Below are 27,110 nucleotides of genomic sequence, written 5' to 3' on the forward strand. Positions count from 1 at the left end.
CTTCCCTGGACTATGTCATGTAGCTTAGAAATTATAGGCGCGACAAAACTGGCCTGAAAATGTGTCGGTCGACTTTTTGGGATGGCAGAACTGGATCGAACTTATAGATGTAGGGGTGTTCACGTCAAAGAAATATTACAATGTTGGGCCTTGCGCCATAACACTCAAGAACAAAATAGTTTTTTCTCTCTCTATGGCCAAATTCGTGCAATCAGGGACATCAAATTGTTTCGTTTACAGATCTGCATATATCGCCTTGTCTTGTTGCAAGACATCTACAAGGATCACTCCATTTCTGTATCACCCATTGCATCACGTGAAATTTCTCTAATTGAGGACCGTTTTTGCAAAACTTGCTACCTGAAAAATTTGCAAAATTGAGATTTTGATGGATTCGTTAACATAAGGCAGGCCTCTACATGATGTTCAAAGCGTCTTAGTAAAATTGGGTTATTTCTCTTCATTGTAGTGTGTCAAAGTGTGATCGTTTTTTCAAAACTTGCTTTCTGCTATAAGTGAGACATACAGCAAAACTTGCTTACTATAGTGTTTCGTCTCTCCTTAAAATTTAGTTTTTTTCAGTTAGCAAGTTTTGCAAAAACGGTCCTCAATTGCTGATGATTTACAATGGGCGAATGTACTCTCCACTCAGGAACTCTTGTTGAAAAAAATATCGATATCACCCTCCACTTTTATTCACTGCTATTCAGCTTATTCCGAATCTCACCGGTCCGGTGGCATCAATGACGTCACGTTGCAGCGAAATAAGGAACAAAACTGCTGGAAGGATCGATGGCTGTCATGGCGACTGTACAAGTTGTTGTTTGTTGCGAAATTTTCGTACTCCCATCTCGTTCAAAGAAAAGATAGCATAAACAATTTATTTCTTGAACCAGTAGTAATAACTGGTCCGTTGACATGTTCGCTCATAAGCCATTAACATATTGTTTTTACGTTGTGCTCATTACAAACAATACAGCAGAACTAAAGCAGAACACACCGCCATGACACAACAGTGCACGATGTTATTCGTCTGCTAATTCCCGCCCTATATAAGAACCAATCAGATTCACTGATGACGGCTGATGGAGACTGCCACCATCTCTGCAAGTTGATGGCACCGGTGCGACACCGGTGGAGCATCAATGACGTCATCGGTGGAATTCGGAACACCGTGATGCCATCGGATTGCTCATCGGTGAGATTCGGAATTCGCTCATAGCTAAGACATCTGGTGGAGGGAAAATCAACTTAAAGGGTACAAGCGAAAAGTCTGAAATTCACATGATCAAGTCAAAATTAGTTTGATAAGTTTATGTACAAGTTCGAAAATAGATGACCCTTTACCCAGCCAGTCAGACGCGGTAATATATCGCATTAGTTCAGGGTCATGACTCCGGAAATGCAATACTTCGCAATAATTGCGTGTTTCATTATTAATGTGCTCCGGTGATTGGTTTTGCTTACGAATTAATAGTGATTGCAAGATTGATGACACAGGGGTTATTTGTTCTCTTTACAGTGGTATCGTCAATCTATGTCATTTGCTCACTGAGCACAGCAAGAAATAGATCCTAATATGGTCCTAATTGCACTGCTGCATCCTTTTGGGTTGAAATAACAAGAAACATAGCTGTTACAATTAAACACAATAAATATCTCGATCTTCTGGATAGATATAATTTTGTCGTTTTCGCCGTAGAATCTATGGGCCCATGGTGTTCCGAGGCGAAGTTGTTAACTTCTGATATCGACAAGTATTTATCAGCACTTAACGGTGACTCTCGCTCTACGGCTTTCCTCCGCCAAAGAATTAGTATTGCCATTCAACGAGGGAACGCTATAAGTGTTATGGGGACTTTTCCAGAATCTAAATCGTTGGAAGAAATATTTTATTTCGTGTAGAGCTGTAGACAGTTTTGCGCATCCTTTAGTTTTTGTTGCTAATTTCTAGTTTGTCCCTTACTCAATTGTTTAATTTAATTTCAAAATTGAATTAAAGTTTCTTTGTATATTCGCATAATGTAAACAAAGTAATAAAAAGTAAATAATTTTGGATATGGATGTATATTGTATGATTCAATATTGTTGCTATTTTGTGCTAGTTGTATTGTACTGAAGTCATTATACATGCACAAAATATTTGAATATAATATGCCTATTTACTTTTATTACTGTGTATTTTAAAATGCACATATAGACCTATGTATGCTGACGTATTTTATTTGAGTTGTAATTTCTTATAACAAATTAATTGTTTGTATGCGTCTTATATAATATCATATCATACATGTATAATATAATATATCATATAAAAAACATAGTTATTTCTTTTAAAATATCACAAACGAACATATTATTGAAGTCTGCCTGGGGCTGATATCCTGGCGAATCCAAGCGGAATTTGCGATGAGTAGGGCCCGGATATATATGCTCTGAAAATACCTAAAATATGCATGCAAATATACACTAAAATTTTGAAAATATGCACTAAAAACAAAACAATATGCATAACCAAAGGAATTATTTTATTTCAATTCAATGATATACATGTTTCATACCTTTGATTAAGACAATATTTTTGAAGAAATGATCGTATATGTGAATTATTTAATTTATGCAGCGGAATGTTGCTGCATACAAAAGCTTTACAAAGGTCAGCGGAAAATGTACTAACTTCAGACCGTGATTTCGCCTGAGTTAAAAGTACCTGTTGCGTGTTCTTACCCTTTTGTTTTGACCTGAGATGTGCAGTTGTTTTCCAATGCTGTTCTAGTTGAAACTTTGTCTCGCATTTCATAGTCTTCTCTTGACTATACACTAATCGCCGTCACTTGAATACTCACTATTGCATGAAATCAACTGTTTAATTAAAAGGAATTTAGTGTACTTCTCTTTAGGCATTTTTAGTTTAATCTGACATAACACCTCAAACTATTACCGTATTTGCTCGCGTAATTTGCGCAGTTCTTAATTAACTTTGGCCACTGAAAAATTGGGGTGCGTAAAATATGCGAATTTTTCAAATAAGAGGTCCTGTTCTGAGTTTATCTCAATTAGTATATGTATGGGTAAGTATTTACGGTAGGGCTAATTTTCTATACCGGTAACTTGACTCTACCAAGGACAAGCATTGTTAAAGTAGCGGGACTTTGGGGTTTCTTTCTGAAGCAGGTACTTCAGTTGCTGATGAATGACCTACGATGGACTGTAGGGAAGGAAAATCCCTACTATAGGCCTACTGAAAAAAATATGTACGTAAAATGTGTGCGCAAAATACACGGAGCAAAAATAAAGTTCAAAATAATCCCTTAAAAATTAGGGTGCGCAAAATACGCGGGGGCGCAAATTACGCGAGCAAATACGGTAGATGAAAAACAAGTCAACAGATGAACACCTGCGGTCCTGTCGACACAAACTTTGAGAGGCTACTGCATTGAGAAAGAAATGTAAGAAATTCCTTTTGTGAAAAATGTCTGCAACGTCCATCTACCTGCATGTGAAGTATGGTCCCGTTACCATTTCACTTGGAATAGGAAGGCTGTTGTGATGCCAAGGGATGTCCAACATACTTCATTACTAGATTTACAGTTCGTCCAGAAATGTCAGCTAATTGATCATACACAAACTAAATAAATGCCGAAACATGCACTAACCCTCAAAATATGCATTTGCATATGCGCATATGCATTTTCGAAAAATCCGGGCCCTAGTGATGAGGAAGACAATGTAACGACCCGTTCACACGGCGCCGGAATTTCTCGAGATGGACATTTATTCGAAGCGATTTGTTCCGGACAGTGAAGTACACACGGTTTGATGCTTTCCCGTGCAGGACCTAAATTTTTATTACGCACGGTTCGATTTTTTCATGTAATGTAACTTAAATTTAATTATGTACGGGAAAAAATCGAATCGTGTGTACACCGCTGTCCGCACGAAATGGATTCGAATAAATTCTCGTTCGAAAAATTCCCGCACCGTGTAAACAGGCCCTTACTGTCATCCTCTGAGGAGTTTAGTGCTGAGAGGAATGCGGTTCCGACTAGTCTAGCGCGGTACTGGAGTGGGAGGGAACAGTGACAGCGGCAGTCTGGAAAGAAACAATCAGACTGAAAACATTCGCCGAATTTGCGAGAGTTTCTAACGTATTGTTGGCGAGATAGAGATACAACCATTCGTACTTACGTGTTCAGAGAAAGAAAGTATTGTAGAAAATTTTATTTATTTATTTATTTATTTATTTATTTATTTATTTATTTATTTATTTATTTATTTATTTATTTATTTATTTATTTATTTATTTATTTATGTATTTATTTATTCTATTATTTATTTATTCTGGTGAAGTTAAGACCATCACACTACCAGTAATACAAATACAATAAAATAAATAAAAAGAAAAATCATAATAAAACTACAATAATATAAATGAAAAGAAGAATAATACTATAAAATTTAGTGATTAGAAGAATTGAATTAAATTTGTAAAGTAATCAATTTAAATATAGCCTACTGTACTGCTGAACTCACTTGGGAAGTAAAACTACTTGATTTGTATTTTAAGATATCACCAACAAATGATTTTCGCATGACATTATAGGAATCTGTTTTTCACGAAACCAATCACACATATTCTAAAATTCCAGTAGAATAAGACCAAAAACTTTTCCACAGCATGTTTCCTTAAAAATGACTTGTAACGGTGAAATATTTAATATGCGTAATTCATATAATATTAACATAGCTAACATCAGGGAGATGTATGAGCAAAAATTGCAAAAATATATTAAATATATTAATAACAAAACCACATAGGCCTAGGTAAACAATATGTAAATGAAATATTCACACACTACTACAAACTGAAGACTGCATATGTTTGGACGATTAATACTTCCCACTCGGCTCAGTTCGGCTTGGCTGTAGGAACAAAAGAATCTACCTGCAACCCCCTCGCATCGATGGCAAGAATACCTCAGGTCCCAGCGCTAAACTCGTCGGAGGAAGACAGTAGTCGTATATGAGGCGGACTAAGCCAAGGACTTGAAGGTTTGTATGCCGTTTCTCTACATCATTCCACCTTCACTCCCCATTTCAGTATTCATCATCATTAGGGCCAGCCACTTTCGAAACGTCTTGTTGCTTTTCTCCTGATATAGTCGTCCTCGGTGGCGCGAGTGGTTAAGACCCATTCACAATGAAAATTAAACATAACCGTAACATAAACACAGAAGTTTGCGCCCAGGCTACCAAATGGGATCATTCACAATGATTCACATAAGCATTGACATAAACATTACCGTAAGACGTTAACATGAAAGTTTGCAAACTCTAAACTTTCATGTTTATGCTTACGTGATTTGCAAACAGTACACAATCGTGGAGCGTTGAAGTATACGACAGAATATGAGGAAATGGCGTCGTTGTTATGTTTCCATGGTTATCAAGTATCTTTGCGGTTATGTTTATGTTCCCATCGTGAATGCTCTTGATTTTACCGTAACGTTTACATTTTTAAGTTAACGGTTACGTTATGTTTAATTTTCATTGTGAATAAGCCTTTAGAATCCTTGTCACTGTATTCGAGGTTCAATAAAAAAGTTTGTCGCTTATGTTTTCTTATTTTGAACGGATCGCTTCGAAGTTAGTTTTTTTTTCACTTATCAAAAAAGATATTGATTTCAAGTTTTTTAGTTTTTTTTTTTTCCACTTCCCAAAAAAGATATTGATTTCAAGTTTTTTCTATGCTTTCCTAGACATTTATCTACGAATCCTAAAAATTACAGCGTGATTGATTGACTATCATAAAATCTACGACGTGATAATGTTTAACGCGGTGAAGATCTCCCTCTGCTTGCTAGATACAATAATGACGTTCCGTTACGACAACCAACCAATCAGAGCGCTAGTTTCAGGTAGCTGCATCCTGAAAATGAAATCATTTTGATTCCCGCTGAACGGCGAGATGCGTGGCGAGGTGAACGGCTTCAGCATGTTTTTACGCTTAGTAAATAGTGGCATAGTTTACCTGTGATTGAGATTATGGTTGATATGATATATTTCGTCACAGCACTTCTTTACATGTAATAGTGTAGGCTACCTCACATTTCTGTATCCGGTGCCACCATTAACATATTACAGTAACACATTATTTGCAGTACACGTCTACACAAATACTCCCAGTTACACTATGTACCTTTTTTATTACTTGTTCAATCTCCCTCCCCTTAAGTATTTCTCCTACATTTCATTTGCTATTTTCTTTTTGTTCATTAATCCTAATATATCCAATATTATATACGTCTTTCAACCCCCCTTTTTCCTCTAACTAGTATTCACTAAAAATCTCAATTTCACTTTTTCTTTATAAATTATCATATTGAATTATTTGTCCTATTTGTTCTTTGACCTTTTCTCCTATCTTTCTCTTATATTCATTTACTGTTTCAACGTTCAAAAGTTAGTACTAATTTTATGCTGTCACTTGTTCACTTCTCTTAACCCTTTTCACTATTTTCACTCATTATGTTTGCGCTCACTTTCACTTTCTCACCATTCCACTTAAACCTAATCCTTTCTCACTATTCTCACTTCTTATAAATATTTATATTTATCTCTATACATCAGCTTATACAATTTTCCTCTCCCCTATACTCCTCGATCATTTACAATTTCACTATAGTTGCACTTTTTGATCACATCCCCACATTTTTTTAAACGTATCAAATACTTCTGCTATATCCTCAGCTGTCGCAGGTTCTGACCTTTCTTTACTATTCGTCTCTGTCTTATTTCTATCTCTGTCTTTCTTTCTATTTATTTCTTCTTCTATTTCTCTTTTATTCCCCCCCCCCCACGCTTTCACTTTCACATCCTAGATTTCCACTTACACTTGCACCCTTAATATTTTCACTACTTTCTTCCTGACTCTTGTTTTCTCTTTTTATCCTTATGGCTGATATGTATAGCTAATTCTATTATCAGGCAGTACATCTCACTTGACGATATGTGTCAGAGGAAGAATAATTGTTTGTATGGGTATACATCTGAAGTCTGTTTAGTGTAACTTAATATGTAGCTAGTCACGATGCATGTAGTAGAGGGGAAAAAGAACTGGCCAACCTACCCCATTATCTTCTAGCTTACTCGCCTCATTAGTGATGCCTTATTGGTGTCACTTATGAGGTTCAAACCTCTCTTCGGACAGTTGACTAAACAACAACAACAGTGGCATAGTATGACGTCACATCTCGCCTCTCGCGTTGTTCAGACTCGTTCTCCTGGTTGGCACAGTATTCACTTCTAACTGTAATCTCCTCTTTAGGTCTAGAGTCTAATATAAAGTACTATAGTTAGTTACAATATAATATAAAAGTTACTTTAAAATAAATTGAAGGGATTTTTGGAAAAACAACCATAGTCTAAAAACATAAATTTTCAGGAGAAACAATTTTTAACTTAAATCGCCTCATAGACACATGCTGAAGTATTTTTCTGAGATGGCTTTGCCGCGTACATAAGAAGTCCAGTAGCAGCCCGATTATCCATCATCCTATTAACCGATTGTTGGATTATCCGTCTTTATTGTGCAGGAAACGTATTGAGTATTGAACAATACATTAGTAACTTACGTATTTTTTTATAGAGAGTGATATTACAAATCTTTGCTCTTACATATTATGATCTACTGTTCGAGTGACATCCATAATGTCTTCCTGAAGTGCCAAAAGAACACACATTGTGCTAAGTATCGAAGAGAAGTGCGTATAATTGAGTGGTTTTGGAAAAGAGAAACTGTTGTTCATCTCACATAGGAATACGAGATTGCAGTTAAACTGTGCGAGATTTCATAAAAAAAGAAACAAGGATAAAGTGTATTTAATAACTTAAATCTATAACATGAGACCTATACTTTTCCTATCTTTCCAAGGAAATCCATCATAGAAGTTTCCTTGACCCTTAGAAACCCGTCATTGACATTCATTCATTCATAGTGTTGTCACTGCAAACCCAGCATTCGCCAATCTTTCCTGTTTTCTGCCTTTCTCTTAGTCTCCGCATATGAGCCATATATCAGAATGTCTTCAATTATTTAATATCTTCTTCTGCCCTGAAATCTTTTTCCGTTCAACAGTGATTCCTTCAGTAGCTAGTTTCTTCTCAGTCAGTGACCAATTCAATTCCTTTTTCTCTTCCTGATCAGTTTCAGTATTACTCTTTCTTCACCCACTCCTTCCAACAGAGCTATTAGGCCTATACTTAAAACTTCTGATCCACTACCTAATGTGTTAAAACAAATGATCACGGAGAAAATTACGAAACTGTATTATGCAAAACTTAATTTATGAAAGTCTTCTATGGTATTGATTATCCGATTTTTTCGATTAACCGTTCAGACCATCATCTTCATTACCACGGATAATAGAGGTTCTACTGTATTGGCAATCTACTAAAGTTCAAAATTGTATGGATAAATGTTTCAAGTTGTTATGAATGGGATATTTGTAAATTCTACCATCGTCCTGGACAATTGCTGTTTTCACCCAAAAAAAAAAGAAAAAAAAAAAGGCATTGGAGAACTATGTTTGTTTTATGAAAACCACTGAAAATGTCTACTCCTATAACATAGTACTAATGGTGTTTTTTTCACTAACAACTAAGTCAATAGATGGCCGCTATAATACGCTCCACCACATGCTTAATATCTCAAATTTGCATTTTTTGGACTATGGTTCTTTTAAAAAAAAACTTTCAATTATTTTCGTAGTAATGTAATATCGTATCCAACGTTTTGGAACTTCTGTCTGGTTTTATTCCCAGGGAATGATCCCCATCACATTTTTAGAGATATTCTAATTAGCTATTTATTTGTCCACATAGGCTACTCATTTATCTATTTACTAATTTAACATTTCCCGTATGGCACCGTTTAAATACCCGCATCACTGTGTACCGGATGATTTAATGTGTTAGGAAAAAATCATTAACTTTGCTACTTCACAAGTTACACATTTCAAAATGTAACCCTTACATTCGTAAATACATGTTTGCTCGCTATGCAGAGCTCATAGGCCACAATGTTTGCTATCGATAGCTCGCCGGCAACCTTTGAGCTTTGTGTACTTTGGCTCTGCAACACTTCATCATCATCATCATCATCATCATCATCATCATCATCATCTGTCACGGTTAATCTAATAAATTATCTGTTCCTACTCCAAATTATAGTTGTTGTCTCCATCTTCTAACAGTTTGTCCTCGACTTCGTAGTCCTCCGGGTTCAACCCTGTAGAGGCAATCTGCGTAGCTCGGCGGTAGCGCTTTTGCTTGCTGACCCCAAGTTGCGCTTGGTCGTGGGTTCGATTCCGGCTTAGGCTGTTTACCTGGTTAGGTTTTCCGAGGTTTTCCTCAACCGTAAGACGAATGTCAGATAATCTGTGGCGAATCCTCGGCCTCATCTCGCCAAATACAATCTCGATTTCACCAATTCCATCGACGGTAAAGGGTTTTTCTGCTTCACCTTGTTGAAACTGCATTTGTTTGCCTCGTTTTAACCGTGACAACGCTTTTTAGTTCTTTTAAGCATTCTGGTTATTGTATTGTGTTTGTGTTTAGTGAAAGATTTTAGATAAGGGCGGAAATAGCCATAGTAGCTGACGCGCCCTTTTGAAACCCCACTAACTAACTAACTCGACTGTAAATATCCTAGTAGTTGATACAGCGCCATCAAATAACCAGGTAAAAAAACACTGGGATATTCTGTCCTCATCCATTCTATAACTGTGTTCCTAGCAGTCTCTTCTATATTCTTACTTTTTTTTTTTGTTAATAGGGCCATATTTACGCTTGAGCCGTACATGGGCCATTGCCAGGGGCGGCAAATTTTTGGGAATAGCATTTTATGTACTGTACTCGAGCTGTGAAAATTTGATAAATTTAATATGCGCTCGCATATTGCAAGCATTTTACATTAACTGGTATACAGGGTGTCCCGCAGCGGAATGTCGATAGCTTACCTACGTGTTCCTGGGATAATTTTGAGTGAAAAAGTTCTAATCAACATCAGTTCGAATTGCAACGGTATCTACAGAAAACACAATTCTAAATTAATAATTTTACTTGTGATTTACTTACAACAGTATGCAACCTCGTCGTAAGGGTGTAGTTCAGTTAATTCTAAACAGACATAACTTTGGTTTATACTCATTTCTCATGCAAAGTGTCCCGGCTCTGCAACCAAATGATGTTCCTCTTCTTATCAGACAAGACATGTGGCTGCAGCAGGATGGTGCAGCTCCACGCTTTGGCAGGTGTGTGACTGCATTTTTATATCGACAGTTTCCACATCGTTGGATTGGCTAAGGAGGTCCATCGGCTTGGCCACCAAGATCACCACATCTGTCTCCATTAGATCACTTCCTTTAAGGACACATGATATCAGTTGTGTATGCTGCTCGGTAGAACTTCTCGGGAAAATAATGGACTGTGTTGAAGACTTGAGAAATGATGGCGTTGTTGTAATGATAGCGATAACTATGGTGGTCATTTCGAACCTCAAATGTGACAATTCAGAATGTGTATTCCACAAAACAAAATTGTGAGTGAGTCACAAGTAATACAAATATTAATTTAGAATTGTGTTTTCTGTAGGTACCGTTGCAATTCGGACCCATGTTTATTAGAACTTTTTCACTCAAAATAATCCCAGCAACGCGTAGGTAAGCTATGGACATCTCGCTGCGGAACACTGTGTATATCCAAATAGTAGGCATTGTGTCTTACCGAGTGGTTATGTCGCAGGGTCGGCGAAACGGGGGAAGTCACGGGTCCCTTTCCTTTACATTGTTTTAAACAGTTGTGTAATATTACGTATACAGTACTCCCAATTCCGAACAGCAAATATTTTCAGGAAAAAGCCTAACAACCCAGCCACTAGCTTTTACAGAGAGGCCAGCGCGATCTACTGTATATTCACACATGAAGGAATCCCACCTTGCTTTATATACTTTCCTATGTCCTAATAATAATAATAATCCGTGGCCCTACAGCCCGTGAAGGGCCTAGACCGACCAGCCGGCTGCTGGACTCACGCCCACATGTCGAAGCAGAAGTGGACGATCATTCAATCAGAATGGAGGTATCGTGTAATTAGCACGATGATCCCCCCAACCGTTATAGCTGGCATTCGCAACCGGATTTCGCTACCCATCGTAGCTCCCGAAGTACGTCACGATGCTGGGTGGGTACGTCCCATACACTGGCCGAAATTTCATGAGAAAATTTCTTCCCCCATGAGGACTCGAACCACCTACGTCCTAATACTCCGATCAAATCTGCCATTTCTTCACTTTTAAACTTTAATCTTCAGACATGAGTCACCTACTGAGGTCGCATAAAAATTATAAGAGTAACAACTCTGCGAAAATTGAATATTCGTTTCGTTATACATATGAAATTTTAAGTAACTACTTCAACAAGAGTAGGTAACTATCCTCTTGTTGAGAATTTGCTCTTGTCAGAGCAAAGAATAATTTCTTATTATCAATAAGCACTCGAGTAACTACTCAAGGATTTCGATTAAAGAGTAGTTACTCATCTTTATATATAACGTTGGTGTTCGTGCAAAATGTCGTATGTTAAAATTACCAATGTTTCAGGAAAGGAATAAAACTTAATATTTTTTGTTAGTTTCAGATCAATTACTTTGAAACTGAAAATATTATCATAAAAATACATCTTGTGATATTTTGCAATTAAATGTGAGCACCAAAATAATGCATGTCTAGAGGGAAAAAAATTGTTTTAATTTTTTGACAAAGGCATATGACATTTTGCACGAACACCAACGATAATTCTCAATGTGTCTCTCGTGTGAGTAATGTTAAATATTTGAGTCCAGTTATTCACTTAGCTTTTTTTTCATAATATAAAATATAGTATAGTATTCAATACTTTTTACTATCAATCCTACTGTAGAAACATTATTATGTATTCAAATTACCTTAACTAGGCCCAACTACTACTAATAATACCAGTGGATAAAAAATAATCAGCCATTGAGCTTATCTTTTATTAATATTAATAAAAGTCATTAATATTAATAAAGGTTAAGTTCAATAAATGATTAGCCTACCTTTTATCCATTGATATGGTATGTACTTGAATTTTCGGAAAACATGTCTTTGAAATTACTAATAATAAATTCAAAATAAGTAACACATGATGTGTCAAAATAGGGTACCGATACTTTCATTTTATGTTATTTTCCCAGTAGCGCACTTCTCAATATCGGGCAGTTTTTCTAAATTCCCGGGAGGAGTTCGTTATTGAGACGTCTGTGTATTTATTTAGACTGCTTACGTTGCAGCTTCGAACTTGGCCTGGCCTTATCCAGTTTGTTTCCAAGGCGCCATGGTGTCAATTAATTTGAAGTATCATATGTTTTCTATGCAAGGCATTCATCCACAAGCATGTGCTGTGTTAGTCTAGGATCATAAATTGCTGGAGTTTGTTATTTGTTATGAAAGGCAACATTGCACGCGACTTGAAAACAGGCCCTGGAAAATACCAAGAATTCAAGACATACAATACTGTATACCACAAGGCACTGCATATCAATGTAGGAAGTAATGACCTCTGTTTTTTACGCAGTTAAGTTTTTCTCCTATCTAAACCATTGAAAGGATTTTGCTCTTTGTTTAGTATCTACGAGTTAATTCATCTGGAAATTATGTCCATGAAATAATATAATTGCGTGTAGATTTCTTATTGGCTATTTTCTCAGTATACTAATGATTTTTTAGTAATGAATAGAAAGGTATATGCTGATGAATTTAGAAATCATTTTGTTACACGCACACGCACACGCACAAGAAGCAGGAGGCAAGTGGCCAACAACGTGCGAAGCACTGGCCTCCAACTACCTCCAAATATTTTCGACCTTCGTTCACGGTATAGATTTCACAATTCTGTGAAACATCAAACTTGACAGTGAAATTGCAAAACTTGTAAATAGGATAGTGAAAGTGAAGTCTTGATAATTTTTAATTATAATTTAGTGTGTTTCTACTCTTATGTGGGGTTTGGTAATTTGTAAATATATTTTAAGATGATTATATTCTAATTGTATGTGTAATTTGTAAAACTGATACTATGGAGCTATGTCCATGTCCTTAATGTCTTTTGATCTATCTATGTAACTTACTGGTATATTATCTTTATCCTTTTGTGAGTTTATTGCTTATTGAATTGAAATCTGTAACTAGGAAAATGTACGAGTGATATATACTTAAATTATTGCTCCTGATGTAATTTAAAATTGTAACTAGGGAAACATAGGTTCTTATAATCCTGAATTAATAATGCTAATGTAATTTGTAAGTTTGTGAGCAGGAAGGTGTAAGAATTCAGAATTTGGAATGGTATTTAACTATAATTTTATTCTCATCGTATATCTTATCACACAGATATTTATTGATTACGCATCTGGTAAATTTGCAATCTTAAAAATGTAATTATCTAGAAATGTCAAAACATGTAATATTACCTATGTAATGGGGCATGTTGAAATATTACTGTTTTAAAAAAAAAAACACACATAATTTTTATTTCTTTTGTTAAGTAAAGTTGAATTGGTTAAATAAAGTTCAGTACATTTCAAATGCAGTGATTTGTTTCGTATAATGTCACGTGTTGGGCTTTTGTCGGAAAGGAGAGTTATTGCGTAACAGCAGGCATCATAGAGTCCATGGAACTATCGCCTGTCTTCTTCGGAACAAGGGTTGGGAAGTTCATGAAGAGGTCCACTGCATTTCTGAAGACGACTCTCTCAGAAGAGCGAATATAATAGCAATAAACAGGCAACAACAAAAGACTATTATCATAGATCCAACTATACGCATGGAGAGAGATCTAAACCAAGCTCATCAGGTTGATCAGGAAAAGAGGGCCATTTATGAACCTTGTATTCCCTATCTTAGTGCCAAGTATAACATCCCTCTCTTCAATTGGTCAGTGTCAGGTTTATTTTTTGGTGCTCGGAGTTCTTCACCAAAATTTACATATAATTTTTTAAAACAATTATCAATACCATCTTTTGAAATTCAAAAAATCATCTCGCAAATTCTTAAAGATTCCCTGCAGATTAAACAATTTCATTTATACCACTCAGAAGATCTTAATTAAGAATATGCTAATTTTAAATAAAATCTTTTATTTATAAGTATAATTTTAAAGTCATCTTATAAGATTTTATTTTATAATTGATATAATCAATTGTGCTTAATTATTACATTTTATTTTTATAACAATATTCATATTTAATTAATTATATTTATTTGCTATTAATTTCCGGATCCTCGTGGTCATCCTTAATTAAGGCCGGACGATTTATTTCTCTCAATTAACACTGCCTTTGCGTATGAATTTTACATGCATTGTAGCATACATAGGAGGCAGTGGTTTTCATTACAACTCTAGTGCTGTTATTTGTAATATTTCAACATACTTATGTAGGTTGGCAATTCTGAATTCAGTAAAATCAACTTTCAATCGTGTCAACCGTTTGCTGTAACTATAGAAAAACACACCATCATGAAAAAAAAATGTATTTCAGCATTATTTTATAATTTTTAATCGTGAGAATATTTTGTTTAGGCATTGCCTCAATTGCCTCCAAGTAGCTTCACCACTGATTATTGTTTTCTACGAAGTATAATGAATTATAGTCGTACACATTAATTTAAAGACATTCGTGTTATTTATTTTGTCCTTTTACTGCGCGATCGGGCGAAAAGTGTTTGTTATTTGACTGTCTATGTCAGGCATGTCAATTGATGCCCATAGGCGCTAGCGCGAGCTTTAGAGCCCAGGAGAGCCTGAGCGCTTTACAGCGGAAAGAAAAGAGACAGCCGAAAGAAGTAATATATGCCACTTGGTCGAGCTATATTCAGGGATGGCCAGCACTGATTCAATGGATAAAGGGAAGAGAACTTATTAAAACTGTATCCATGTTAATTTTTAGATTTATCTGAGAAGTATAAGTGCATTATAAGAATGTAAGTTTTAATTTTAATGTTAATTTTTCACAAGTTTGATTTTTTATTCAAAAGAAATATTTTCTCAACTTTTTTTAATAGAAAAGTGAAATTTTCAGATATAGGCCTATTTATTTAGTAGACTTACAGAATGTTTTCGTAAATCTAATATACCGTAAATACGTATTACTGAAGATAGTGTACTGAACATTTTGAAAATATTCGCATGGAAATTGTTTGTAAGGAAATGAATTAACAAAGCAACTACTGTTACATCATAAGCAAAAGATACATGCCCATGTGTTGTAATAATGTCAGCTCAATAGCTTCAGCATATTTCGAGAAAATAATTTAATATTCTGATGATAGGAATTTGCTCACCAATATCACCTTAAAAGCATAAAGCGATAAGAGTTTTATTATGGAATATTAGTTACACTTAAAACATATACAGCACCTAGGTAACTTTGCTTTGTACTGTAATATTATTTTGATTAGTTTAATGATTCCTTTTATAAGGCTAAAGGTACCATCAATATCAATTCCAACTTATGTTATATTCAGTCTCTTTTTTTTTTGGGGGGGGGTAATCACTTTTTTATGAATGATGTGTTTCATCCATTTAGTACAGTATAGTTGTACTACTATGGAATTTATGTGAATATTCCTTCTTAACTTCCTAGTATGTTATTAAGATTTAAAACACAAGTGCAATATTAAGAAATTGGTATTAGTAATTTTGTTTTACAGACAATATAGATAATATCAAACAGAAAGAAGCCATATACAAATAACGACATAAAATTTGACGTTGCGTTTGAAGTTTGTGCACCACTTTTTTCTTAATCCATCAGGCTGCTTATTCATATACACCAATCCTTCCTCTTTCCGTACTTAGCGCTTGATGCCCGCACACGACGTCAAGGTCAGAAAAATGCGCTTGCTTTGACATCACTGGTCTATGTATTCATTTATTTATACTCATTATTATTGTACTCACTTGTCCAACTACAATTCCAATTGTGGAAAATATTCAGCGCCACTTCGGAGAGACGAGTAAGGTGTTGGCGAAGATAAATAAAATGAATGCAATCGCGTCCGCTGTGGCCTATTTCAAGCCAGGCGGCACGCTGTCTCGCGGTCACTGTCGTCTAGTAGTTTCGATTGCGCCTCCAGATTTACGGAGCTGTAAATCTTTGCTTGGAGGATTCTCACCCCCTATCCACACCCTTCACGGTCTTAGAGGGGTGAGCCGTCGAGCATGAAACGGAATTATGCAAACAAGGTGCCCCGCTAATTCTATCACCTCGCGAAACAAAAGAGTAACACCAACAATTAAAATTTAAATTTCATAACGCTCTCTCAGCCGTTGCCATGGGTGACAGAATAAAAGAATGCGCACAAATCATGTGTAAGCCCAAGGGAGACGTAGGACGCGCTTTCTTTTATTTTGGTGTTATTTTTCTCGCTTTTATTCAATTTTTTTCATACTAAATTTTACTCATTTAAACGGGTCGAATACCAGCTTGTGCCGTTCCAAAAATTACAAGTCAGACATTAAGCGAAAAATGGACTTGACTTGGTTGTAATTCTGTTTGTAGCTTTTGCGATTTCATTCTCGAATATCCAGATCTCAGCGCTAGGGCTTATGTAAAAAAGAATTATGCATGAAGTAATCCCCTGTTTCTACCATTCATAGGTAAGGTTATATGTTATTGAGAAAATTTCAAATGCTGACAGGGGAAACGGGAGTACTCCGAAAAAACCTTGCGCCATCGTTGTCTTTGTCGACACTTACAGACCTATTACTGTTCTCCAACAAGGAGATGAACCGTGAAAGGAATCTGCTTACTATTGCGTCATTTATTGGAGCGAAGTAGATTGATAATATTACCGTTACAACGTCTGTTTAAAAACCATGCGCTCTCCTGCATATGTTATTTCCTGTATGGAGGGATTAAAAGACCAGGAGATTAACAGTGATCTAATTTTGTAACTAGGGTAGTATAAATATGTGTGTATCAATGTTATTGTTTGTGCTTTGAGAGATAGCCAATGGAGATGCGTCTACCTACGTGTGTGACCTTATGACATCTTATGACATCAACATTAATTCATAGCATCACCCCGCTCCGTCTCATTCCCCTGGGACTTTCTCGTGGTTGGAGTACAGTATTTAGTCCTGACAGCTCAGCGACGCGAAAGAGGGGAAGTAATAGGAGTAGTGGGGAGAGCTCCGGAGTAGAGGTAATGGCGAGCGGTCGGTAAAGGAATGCAGTAAAGCTTAGCTATACTGGAAACACAACGCTATACCGCATGCGTGACATCCGATCGCTCTGATTGCAGGTGACAGACTAACCTGAACATCCCTTGGCGTAACTTAATGGACTCGCCTGACTCAGGCGCACATTGCCGGCGACTGTCAGGACTAAATAATTGTACTGTATATAATGAGCAAGACAACAGGGAAATTAAGAGAAAGAAAAATTGGCGTAGCTTGGAATATGCATATCAGTTCTAAGCATTCTGGCATTTTGTCCCCTAAAAAGGATGTAACTTATTGCAACACATAAAGGTTGAATGAATTCTGTCCCTAAGCAACAAACCCACGATAGAATTTTTTCAGTCACAGAGCAGGGCTGTGTTTTGATCGTCTATAACAAACACCAACGCCGTCGTACAGTCACCTGGACTGTAACCCGAGACTTTTATGACTTCTGTCGCTTTATGAGTTAGATTCGACATGGCGAAATTCGCAGAGTCGTGTTTCTTTCCACCAAGGCCAAGACCCTTAACGGTTCAAGAGGTGAACGTTTGAACTTGAGAAATAAAGCTACATTGTAAGTTTAAATGGGGGATAAGTAGGCCTACAGGAGATCACTTGCAAAATAGATTATGCTCCGACATTAATTTTCTCCAAATTCTAAACCTATACCTTAGAAATTTTGCTTTCAGCCTACTCAAATTTGACTGCCTCGAGCATCGTGAGCGGGATAGAATAACTTACAGCACACTAGAAGTTTTGTATATTATTTCGTACCTACTACTGCGTAAATTTGTATCTATCTATCTATCTATCTATCTATCTATCTATCTATCTATCTATCTATCTATCTATCTATCTATCTATCTATCTGTCTGTCTGTCTGTCTGTCTGTCTGTCTGTCTGTCTGTCTGTCTGTCTGTCTAAATCTAAATCTAAATCTAAATCTAAATCTAAATCTTAATCTAATCTTATCTATCTATCGATCCATCCATCCATCCATCCATCCATCCATCCATCCATCCATCCATCCATCCATCCATCCATCTATCCATCTATCTATCTATCTATCTATCTATCTATCTATCTATCTATCTATCTATCTATCTATCTATCTATCTATCTATCTATCTATCTATCTATCTATCTATCTATCTATCTATCTATCTATCTATCTATCTATCTATCTATCTATCTATCTATCTATCTATCTATCTATGTATCTATCTATCTATCTATCTATCTATCTATCTATCTATCTATCTATCTATCTATCTATCTATCTATCTATCTATCTATCTATCTATCTATCTATCTATCTATCTATCTATCTATCTATCTATCTATCTATCTATCTATCTATCTATCCATCTATTTATTCGTTTTTTCATTTGTTTATTGTCACAGTAAATTAACCCTGGATGAAGAGGTCATTTATATTACCTAAATGTTGAGATCAGTAGTATGTTAATAAGTACAGTAGGGCTACAGTTACTTCCGTTGCAAACAGAACTCGTCGTACTAAGAAACCATTCGCTCTCAACTCTTGTAGAACTGTACTGTTTATTCCATCTATTCCAACAACATGTTACGCCATACAATCTCTTAGAACTTCTCCCCTGACGACATACTCGTATAAAAGTTCCAGCTTACTGTTCATTTGTCAAACTTTTATTTTGCAACTGTTGTTTGGAACCTGGCATTTCACGTGAGTCGAAGCAGATGAAACCGCTCTAATATATATTACCGTCTCTACCAAGAGAATCAACTCATAAAAAAAATGCAGTCATGTAAGTGTGTGTTCAGAATATAGTTTTTTTTGTGTGGTTCATATCAAATGTAGGCATAATAAATCCACTTTGAGGTACGATTTTTCTTCTTTGGATTGCTGCTATTCGGACAGTAATTTATGAGTATAATTAGTCATTAAAAGATATAAAAAACTTACTTTAATTGAAATACCAATATCAGCACACAGGTACCTACATTACCCCATACTGTAGTTTGTTTAAGCTTCTATATGTTCATTAAAGCAAATTTAAACAAAAACTCAAGCAACCGAAAGCATGAAATATGTCTCATCATCGTAATTGAACCAACAGTCCAGTAGAATTTCTTGTCTTCCATTGAATTTTGATCCAGTCATGTCTGTTACAAGCCACAGTCATCCCACTACGATTTTCCACGCCTTAACATAATCATCTATGTCACCTACTTATTTCCCGTTAACCATTTCTGTGGCTCTGGTAATATACTTATTGCTTGTATGGGTCAAGAACTTTGACTAATAAATATTTCATTGTCCCTGTTATTTGAACCTCTTTGTATTTAATAACTTTCCCCAAGTCAATGTTGAAGATGAAGCAAGCCAAAACATTGCCTCGCGTCTCATTTGTATTTTACACCGAATTTCTATAACAGATTTCATATTCTAATTAACAAGTCCTTAATCTGCACATTATCTGCTATAATAATGGGTCAGTAAATTACTGAGAAATCGCAAAATGGCAACTCGGTTCTCTACTAGTAGACTTCAGTAACGTAGACAGCTTTCCGTCAGTGATATGCGCATTATCTGTGAATCGACAAACCACAAACTATTAAAATAAAACCATACAAATGTGCGACACTATTAAAATAAAACCATGGAAATATGCGATGCTATTAAAATGAAACCTTGGAAATATGCGATATCATTAAAATATAACCATGGAAATGTGCGATAAAATTAAAATAAAACCATGGAAATGTGCGATACAATTAAAATAAAACCATGGAAATATGCGATACTATTAAAATGAAACCATGGAAATATGCGATATCATTAAAATATAACCATGGAAATGTGCGATAAAATTAAAATAAAACCATGGAAATGTGCGATACTGTTAAAATAAAACCATGGAAATATGCGATACTATTAAAATAAAACCATGGAAATATGCGATGCTATTAAAATAAAACCATGGAAATGTGCGATGCTATTAAAATAAAACCATGGAAATGTGCGATACTATTAAATTGAAACCATGGAAATGTGCAATACTATTAAAATAAAACCATGGAAATATGCGACAAAATTAAAATAAAACCTTGGAAATGTGCGACACTATTAAAATAAAACCATGGAACTGTGCGACACTATTAAAGTAAAACTATGGAATGTGCGACACTATTAAAATAAACCATGGAAATGTGATACACTATTAAAATAAAACCATGGAAATGTGTGATACTATTAAAATAAAACCATGGAAATGTGCGATGCTATTAAAATAAAACCATGGAAATGTGCGATACTATTAAAATAAAACCATGGGAATGTGCGATAAAATTAAAATAAAACCATGGAAATGTGCGACACTATTAAAATAAAACCATGGAAATGTGCGACACTATTATTAAAATAAAGCCGTGGAAATGTGCGACACCATTAAAATAAAACCATGGAAATGTGCGACAGTATTAAAATAAAACCATGGAAATGTGCGACACTATTAAAATAAAACCTTGGAAATATGCGATAAAATTAAAATAAAACCATGGAAATGTGCGACACTATTAAAATAAAACCATGGAAATGTGCGACACTATTAAAATAAAACCATGTAAATGTGCGACACTATTGAAATAAAACCATGGAAATGTGGGATAAAATTAAAATAAAACCATGGAAATGTGCGACACTATTAGGATAAAACCATGGGAATGTGCGATAAAATTAAAATAAAACCATGGAACTGTGCGACACTATTAAAGTAAAACCATGGAAATGTGCGACACTATTAAAATAAAACCATGGAAATGTTGGATAAAATTAAAATAAAACCATGGAAATGTGCGACACTATTAAAATAAAACCATGGAAATGTGCGATACTATTAAAATAAAACCGTGGAAATGTGCGACACTATTAAAATAAAAGCATGGAAATGTGCGATACTATTAAAATAAAACCATGGAACTGTGCGACACTGTTAAAGTAAAACCATGGAAATGTGCGACACTATTAAAATAAAACCATGGAAATGTTGGATAAAATTAAAATAAAACCATGGAAATGTGCGACACTATTAAAATAAAACCATGGAAATGTGCCATACTATTAAAATAAAACCATGGAAATGTGCGACACTATTAAAATAAAACCATGGAAATGTGCGATACTATTAAAATAAAACCATGGAAATGTTGGATAAAATTAAAATAAAACTATGGAAATGTGCGACACTATTAAAATAAAACCATGGGAATGTGCGACAGTATTAAAATAAAACAATGGGAATGTGCGATATCTTAAAATAAAAGAATGAAAATGTTTTTCGATACAATTAAAGTAATAACCTTGGAAATGTGCGGTCTGTTTGAAATAAAAGCATGGTAATGTTACTGAGTTCACACTATGTCCTAGCCTTGCCAAGTCTGTATAAAATGCAAGATAAAAATGAGAGAGAAATTATTGTGGTTTCCACACCCCAATATTCTCCACCACAGCTGTGTTTTCAGCCCCAAACATCCAGTCTCAATCGTCCCAAATGTATGCGTTTTATGTTATTCGTCTCAAACGTCCTACGCCCAATGTTAATCGCCATCTTGCATGGGGTGAACCGGGACAGTTCTAGTTTCTAGGCTCTGTAGGGTGTAAATTTTGTCGTAATAATAATTAACAGTTACTGCAAATTACCTTCTAGTCAGAGGTTCTATTATCATCTTATGGAATTGAGAAATTGCTTGCAATTTCCTTTTCGGAATCGAAAAATAAGTTAATAAAGAATCTTCATTTGTAACGTTTGGCATTCGAGTTGCAGACTTATAGTTGAACATGTATTTTTTTGACACTCAGATGTATGCTTCAAATAAGCAATACTTGATACTGAGCCGGGTCTCGAATTCAAGACTCTTTACTAGAGCTGTCGATTGTTTGATCGATTAACCGGATGCGTTTAATCGATGAATTAATCGAATTTTAATCGATTTTGAAGAGTGTAAGTTTGAACACACGATGTCAAATTGTCAAAGATTATTTCGATGGTGTTTGGGTAAAGGGGGGTTGTCATTTTTTGTGCAAGTGAAGTTTGCTTCCCAGGAAAATACGTAAGTGAAATTTTACAAGTTGGTGTGCAAAAACAAAAGAATATTACCATTTGATGTGTTTTATTTGTGTGGAAAATTATTTGCAATATGAGTCCGAAGTTTAATTTTCATTTAACTCGAAACTCATTTTTATAACTTATCTCCCATTAACGAAATGCTATGGATTTACTTATCAAGATTAAAATAATTGGTTCCTGCCAATATCTTATTACATGCATATTGTAGATTTTCAATACTTGTCTGAATTATGGAATTTTATCTTGGGTAAATAGTGTCACTGCAAAAGATATTTTTATTTTTGAGAAAAAATCTGTGCTCGTGCTTAAGGATTGTGACCCAAAAGAACATTGTAAGCCCTTATTCAATAAATTTGGAATTCTAACTCTGTCTTCATTGTATGTTTTTGCTAATATGTTCATATGTGAACATTTGCATGAATATGATTCTGGTAATACGATACATTCTCATGAGTCATGAGACTAGAAATGACCATAACATGACTGTTCCTAAATATAGATTAGCCAAGATTTGTAATAGCCTTTTTGTTGTGGGTATGAAACTTTTTAATAAAATTCCACTTAGTATTAGAAATATTGGTAGGCCTACTTTAGTTTTAACATTCTTTCTGCCATATCAGACTGCTAAATGACAAAGAATAATATACAAATTTAAATTTCTTGATACAATAGTCGTAGCAGTAACAAAGGTTCAGTTTGCTAATACATGATAATATCAGAAAAATTATGATAATAGGACTATATAATTTTGTCTTAAGTTCATAGTGTATTAATAGTTTTCATATTTCAATAAAATCTTTCAAAGTAAGAAGGGCTACTCCTAAATAAATTTGCTTTGGAATGAGGAAATTTTTACTGAAATTTAAAAACTGTTAAGAGTTTTTAAAACCAAATTAGAAGATATGCTTTTTAGCAAAAACTTTTACGCAGTACAAGAATATATTGAATGTAATTTTAACTAATTTTTATGTAGGCCTAAATAGTTTTAACTTTGACGAAGTCTATTGTAATTTTATATTGTTTAATGGCCATTAAATAAACTAAACTAAACATCTAACATCATTTTATAATAATTCTATCTGCTATAAAGGGGAACACACGTTTTTACAAGTGTTCTTAATTTTATTGATGTATAGACTATCGCAAGTAATTATTAAGAAGCACTTGACTTTGATCATGTGCACAAAAAGTTCTGTTTAAATTCGAAGGTTTTTTTAAAAGAACCATAGTCCAAAAAAAATGCAAATTTGACATATTAAGCACATGGTGAGTGTATTGTAGCGGCCATCTACTGAATTAGTTGTTAGTGAAAATTAACCCCTTACTGCATAGGACAGTTTTCACACGCACTGGTTTAATATTCAAATAACTTAAGTCGTTCTCTCTTTCTCAACTGATGTCACATATGGTCAAAGCCAGTTATTGACAGTGTGCCAATCTGTCCCAGTATGCAGCAGTGGCGTAGCGTCAATGTAAGCTAAAAAGCTCAGCTTCCCCAGTTAATAATAATTTCATAATAAACCTGCAGTTTATGAACAAAATTATTTATTAATTTTAACAGAATTTATATTTATGCGTTAAATATTGTGATGCGGCAGCTCAAGATGATTCGTGATGCAGCAGTAAACAAGAAACCTGCACACACCAGCTTCCAAGCATACTGGTTTCTTTCACTCATTCTTCTGTGTAACCCACCCCGCAGATTTTCCATCCCTTTCTAACTAAACTACCCTGGTCGCAAGGCTCGCAAGAAGCTAGCTTTTACATTGAAAATAATTTAGTTTCCGAGTTATCCCTTTCGTGAGTTGTGTTCAGTTGAAGTGTTAGTGTGCATTGTGATGATAATGAGTGAAATAACAGTTCGTGACACCAATTTACTTGAATTTTTTAGGACAATTCTTTTATGAAGACTGACTTACGAACAAAAATGTGATTTAGAAAACAAATGACCGACTCCCTTGCTGTCAATGAAGGACACAACCAAAACATAGACGCATACTTACGTAATGATACTGATACTGTATCTATTGACCGTTAATATTGTGATTTCTCTAAATATGGCAGGGAGTGAGCTAATGTTATAATATACGTGTCTATTTGTTAGAGATATGTGTAAACCGTGGATCATATTTTACTACGTACCATTTGAGGTCATGCCTTATTGGACTGCTGACTTGACTATTATTTATTTTAACCCGTAAGTGGTGAGGTATTTTTCTAGTCACGTAACTGGTGAGGTGGGGATTGCACTTACCCCAACTTAGAAACTTGTATCGTAGCACTCAGATAATAATCAAACTGAATTTTTAATTTATATAATCAAGTACTTTTATTTGTTTTAACTAGATTTTCTTCAAAATTAAGGAGGCAGGCAGCATAATAAGCAATGAAATAGATATAATCTCCCCACATCCGCCTGGCTGGAGTACTCACAGCCACTACCTCACCAATTACGGGTTAAGACTATATTTTTGTAATACGTTTTCTCATATGTACATGAAAGACAACTTGAGTTAGCTTCCCCTGCTCAAAATTTCATGCTACGCCACTGGTATGCAGTTTGAAATATTATATGCTTATATTATAAGGTATATTAATATAAAACGGTATGAGCCATATCTGTCCCAGTATGCGGAAAGGGGTTAACACCATAGTCCTATATAATAATAATAATAATAATAATAATAATAATAATAATAATAATAATAATAATAATAATAATAATAAAAATAATAATAATAATAATAATAATATAATAATAATAATAATAATATAATCCGTGACCTCACAGCCGGCTGCTGGTCTCACGTTCACATGCCGAAGCAGAGGTGAACGATCATCCAACCAGAATGAAGATATCGTATGATTAGCACGATGATCCCCCCCAGCTGGCTTTTGCACCCAGTCCTATGTTATAGGAGTGGGAATTTTCAGTGGTTTTCTTAAAACAACCATAGTCCAAAGACTTTTTTGTGAAAATAGCCATTGTCCAGGACGATGGTAGCATTTACAAATATCCCATTCATATCATCTTAAAACATTTATCCATACAATTTTAAACTGTAGTAGATTGACAGTACTGCTTCTTACGTACGCGGCAAAATCCACCTCAGAGTAAATACTTCATTACGTGAATTGTTATATTAGTTATGGAGTCATCTTTAGATGCAGAAGTAACCCATGGAAGAAACGTAAGTAATGAAAGGAGAAGAAACAGGATATAATAAAGAAAAAGAAGATTAAAGGAGAGGCACACTTAAGGCACAACAAAGTATTTTTTTTTTTCTTAAAACAACCGTTCTCCACACTTATCTTCATTTACACATGTGTTTATATGGAGCAATTTAAGTTATCAATGTATTTCAGTTTTCTCAAGTTTCTACAACATCTTAAGAAACGGCATGATGAATTTCATACTTTATGTATCAACAACATCCATGCCATATAGGTTTTTGTTTCTCCTAAAATTTATGTTTTTGGACAATGGTTATTTAAAAAAAAAACCCTTCATTTATTTAGAATCATATGTTTTTGCTCCAGTGAAACACGTGAATACATTCCTATGGTTATTTTGACTAAGGACAACATGTCCGCAAATAAAATACAATATACGGCATGTCCTTTCCATAGTACGGAACGTGAAAGTAGATGGTCGCCTAAGGCGCGTTTTCAAAGGAAATTAATGGGAGAGGATGGTATTTTTTTGGTGAAAAATGAGTAAATTAAAAAAAAAAATCTTTAAAATACTCTGTGATATGTGTGGACTGAATAGCATAACATTTTGTGGGTATTTGTGCTCTTATCGGATGTTATTTGGTTGAGTTGCCACAGCTATGAGCTCTCTACATACAAAAACTTAATATTTTACACCAAATAGGAAAAAAGTTAAAAAAAATAGCATCCTCTCCCCTTAAGAAGGAATTTGTGCCTCGTTGTGGTTTTAACTTTCTGAAACAAAAAAGACAAAAACATAAGAATTAATGACCCGCTGTCTTTGTGCTATAGACTTCAGAAGGAAGTTGATCATTTTAATCAGTTCGATTAATTGATTAAAACACATTTGATCGGTTAATCAGATTTTAAAATTAATCTGTTAATCGATTTGATTACTCGATTAAATCGTCAGCGCTACTATTTACCACGATCGCGCTTCACCTGTCTGTGCGAAGCTTGCTTGTCAGACACTGAATTGTTCAATAACATCCCTTTACAGACATTAGCATTGCAACTCCTCCCCCCTGCCTTACTAATTAAAAAATAAAATCTGCTGTTGCTATTGAGTAATCGTAAGTTATTTGCCTTGCAGGTAAGCAAGGTGTTCCCTCTGCTGTCATACCGCTCGCACGAATAGGTGAGTACCTTGCAGTTGTTCCAGGTCTCACGTCTTCTAATGACTAATAGCAATTATTGTCTTGTGTTAGTTTTAGTTTTATCACGATTTTAATCTTGAAATCATACAATTGGCAAAGAATGTGCTAACGAGAAATATGTGTACAGCACGATTTCGTGTCTTTGAAACTATATACAGAATGTTTAAAAAATACGGGGCATAATTTCAGATATGTATTTCCCACATGTAAACAATCAAAATAGTTCATTACAACATGTGTCCGGAAATGCTTTATTTCCGAGTTATGGCCTTCACAACATTGAAATTCACCGGAACGTTTTTCTTTCCGCAGGTCGTGGCCGTCAAAG

General features: G+C 35.0%; 1 long non-coding RNA gene across 1 annotated transcript in view; it reads left to right on the top strand.

Moving 5' to 3' along the window:
* LOC138714997 (uncharacterized) overlaps positions 1–26,768 on the top strand; it is a 935,649-nt gene extending 908,881 nt beyond the window's left edge. Inside the window, exon 5 of the long non-coding RNA XR_011336146.1 lies at positions 26,719–26,768. This is a non-coding gene — a long non-coding RNA (uncharacterized lncRNA). The remainder of the gene's footprint in view (positions 1–26,718) is intronic.
* Positions 26,769–27,110: the final 342 nt, after the last annotated feature.

Source organism: Periplaneta americana, chromosome 15 (assembly GCF_040183065.1).
Source record: "Periplaneta americana isolate PAMFEO1 chromosome 15, P.americana_PAMFEO1_priV1, whole genome shotgun sequence".
In the NCBI taxonomy this organism is placed as follows: Eukaryota; Metazoa; Arthropoda; class Insecta; order Blattodea; family Blattidae; genus Periplaneta; species Periplaneta americana.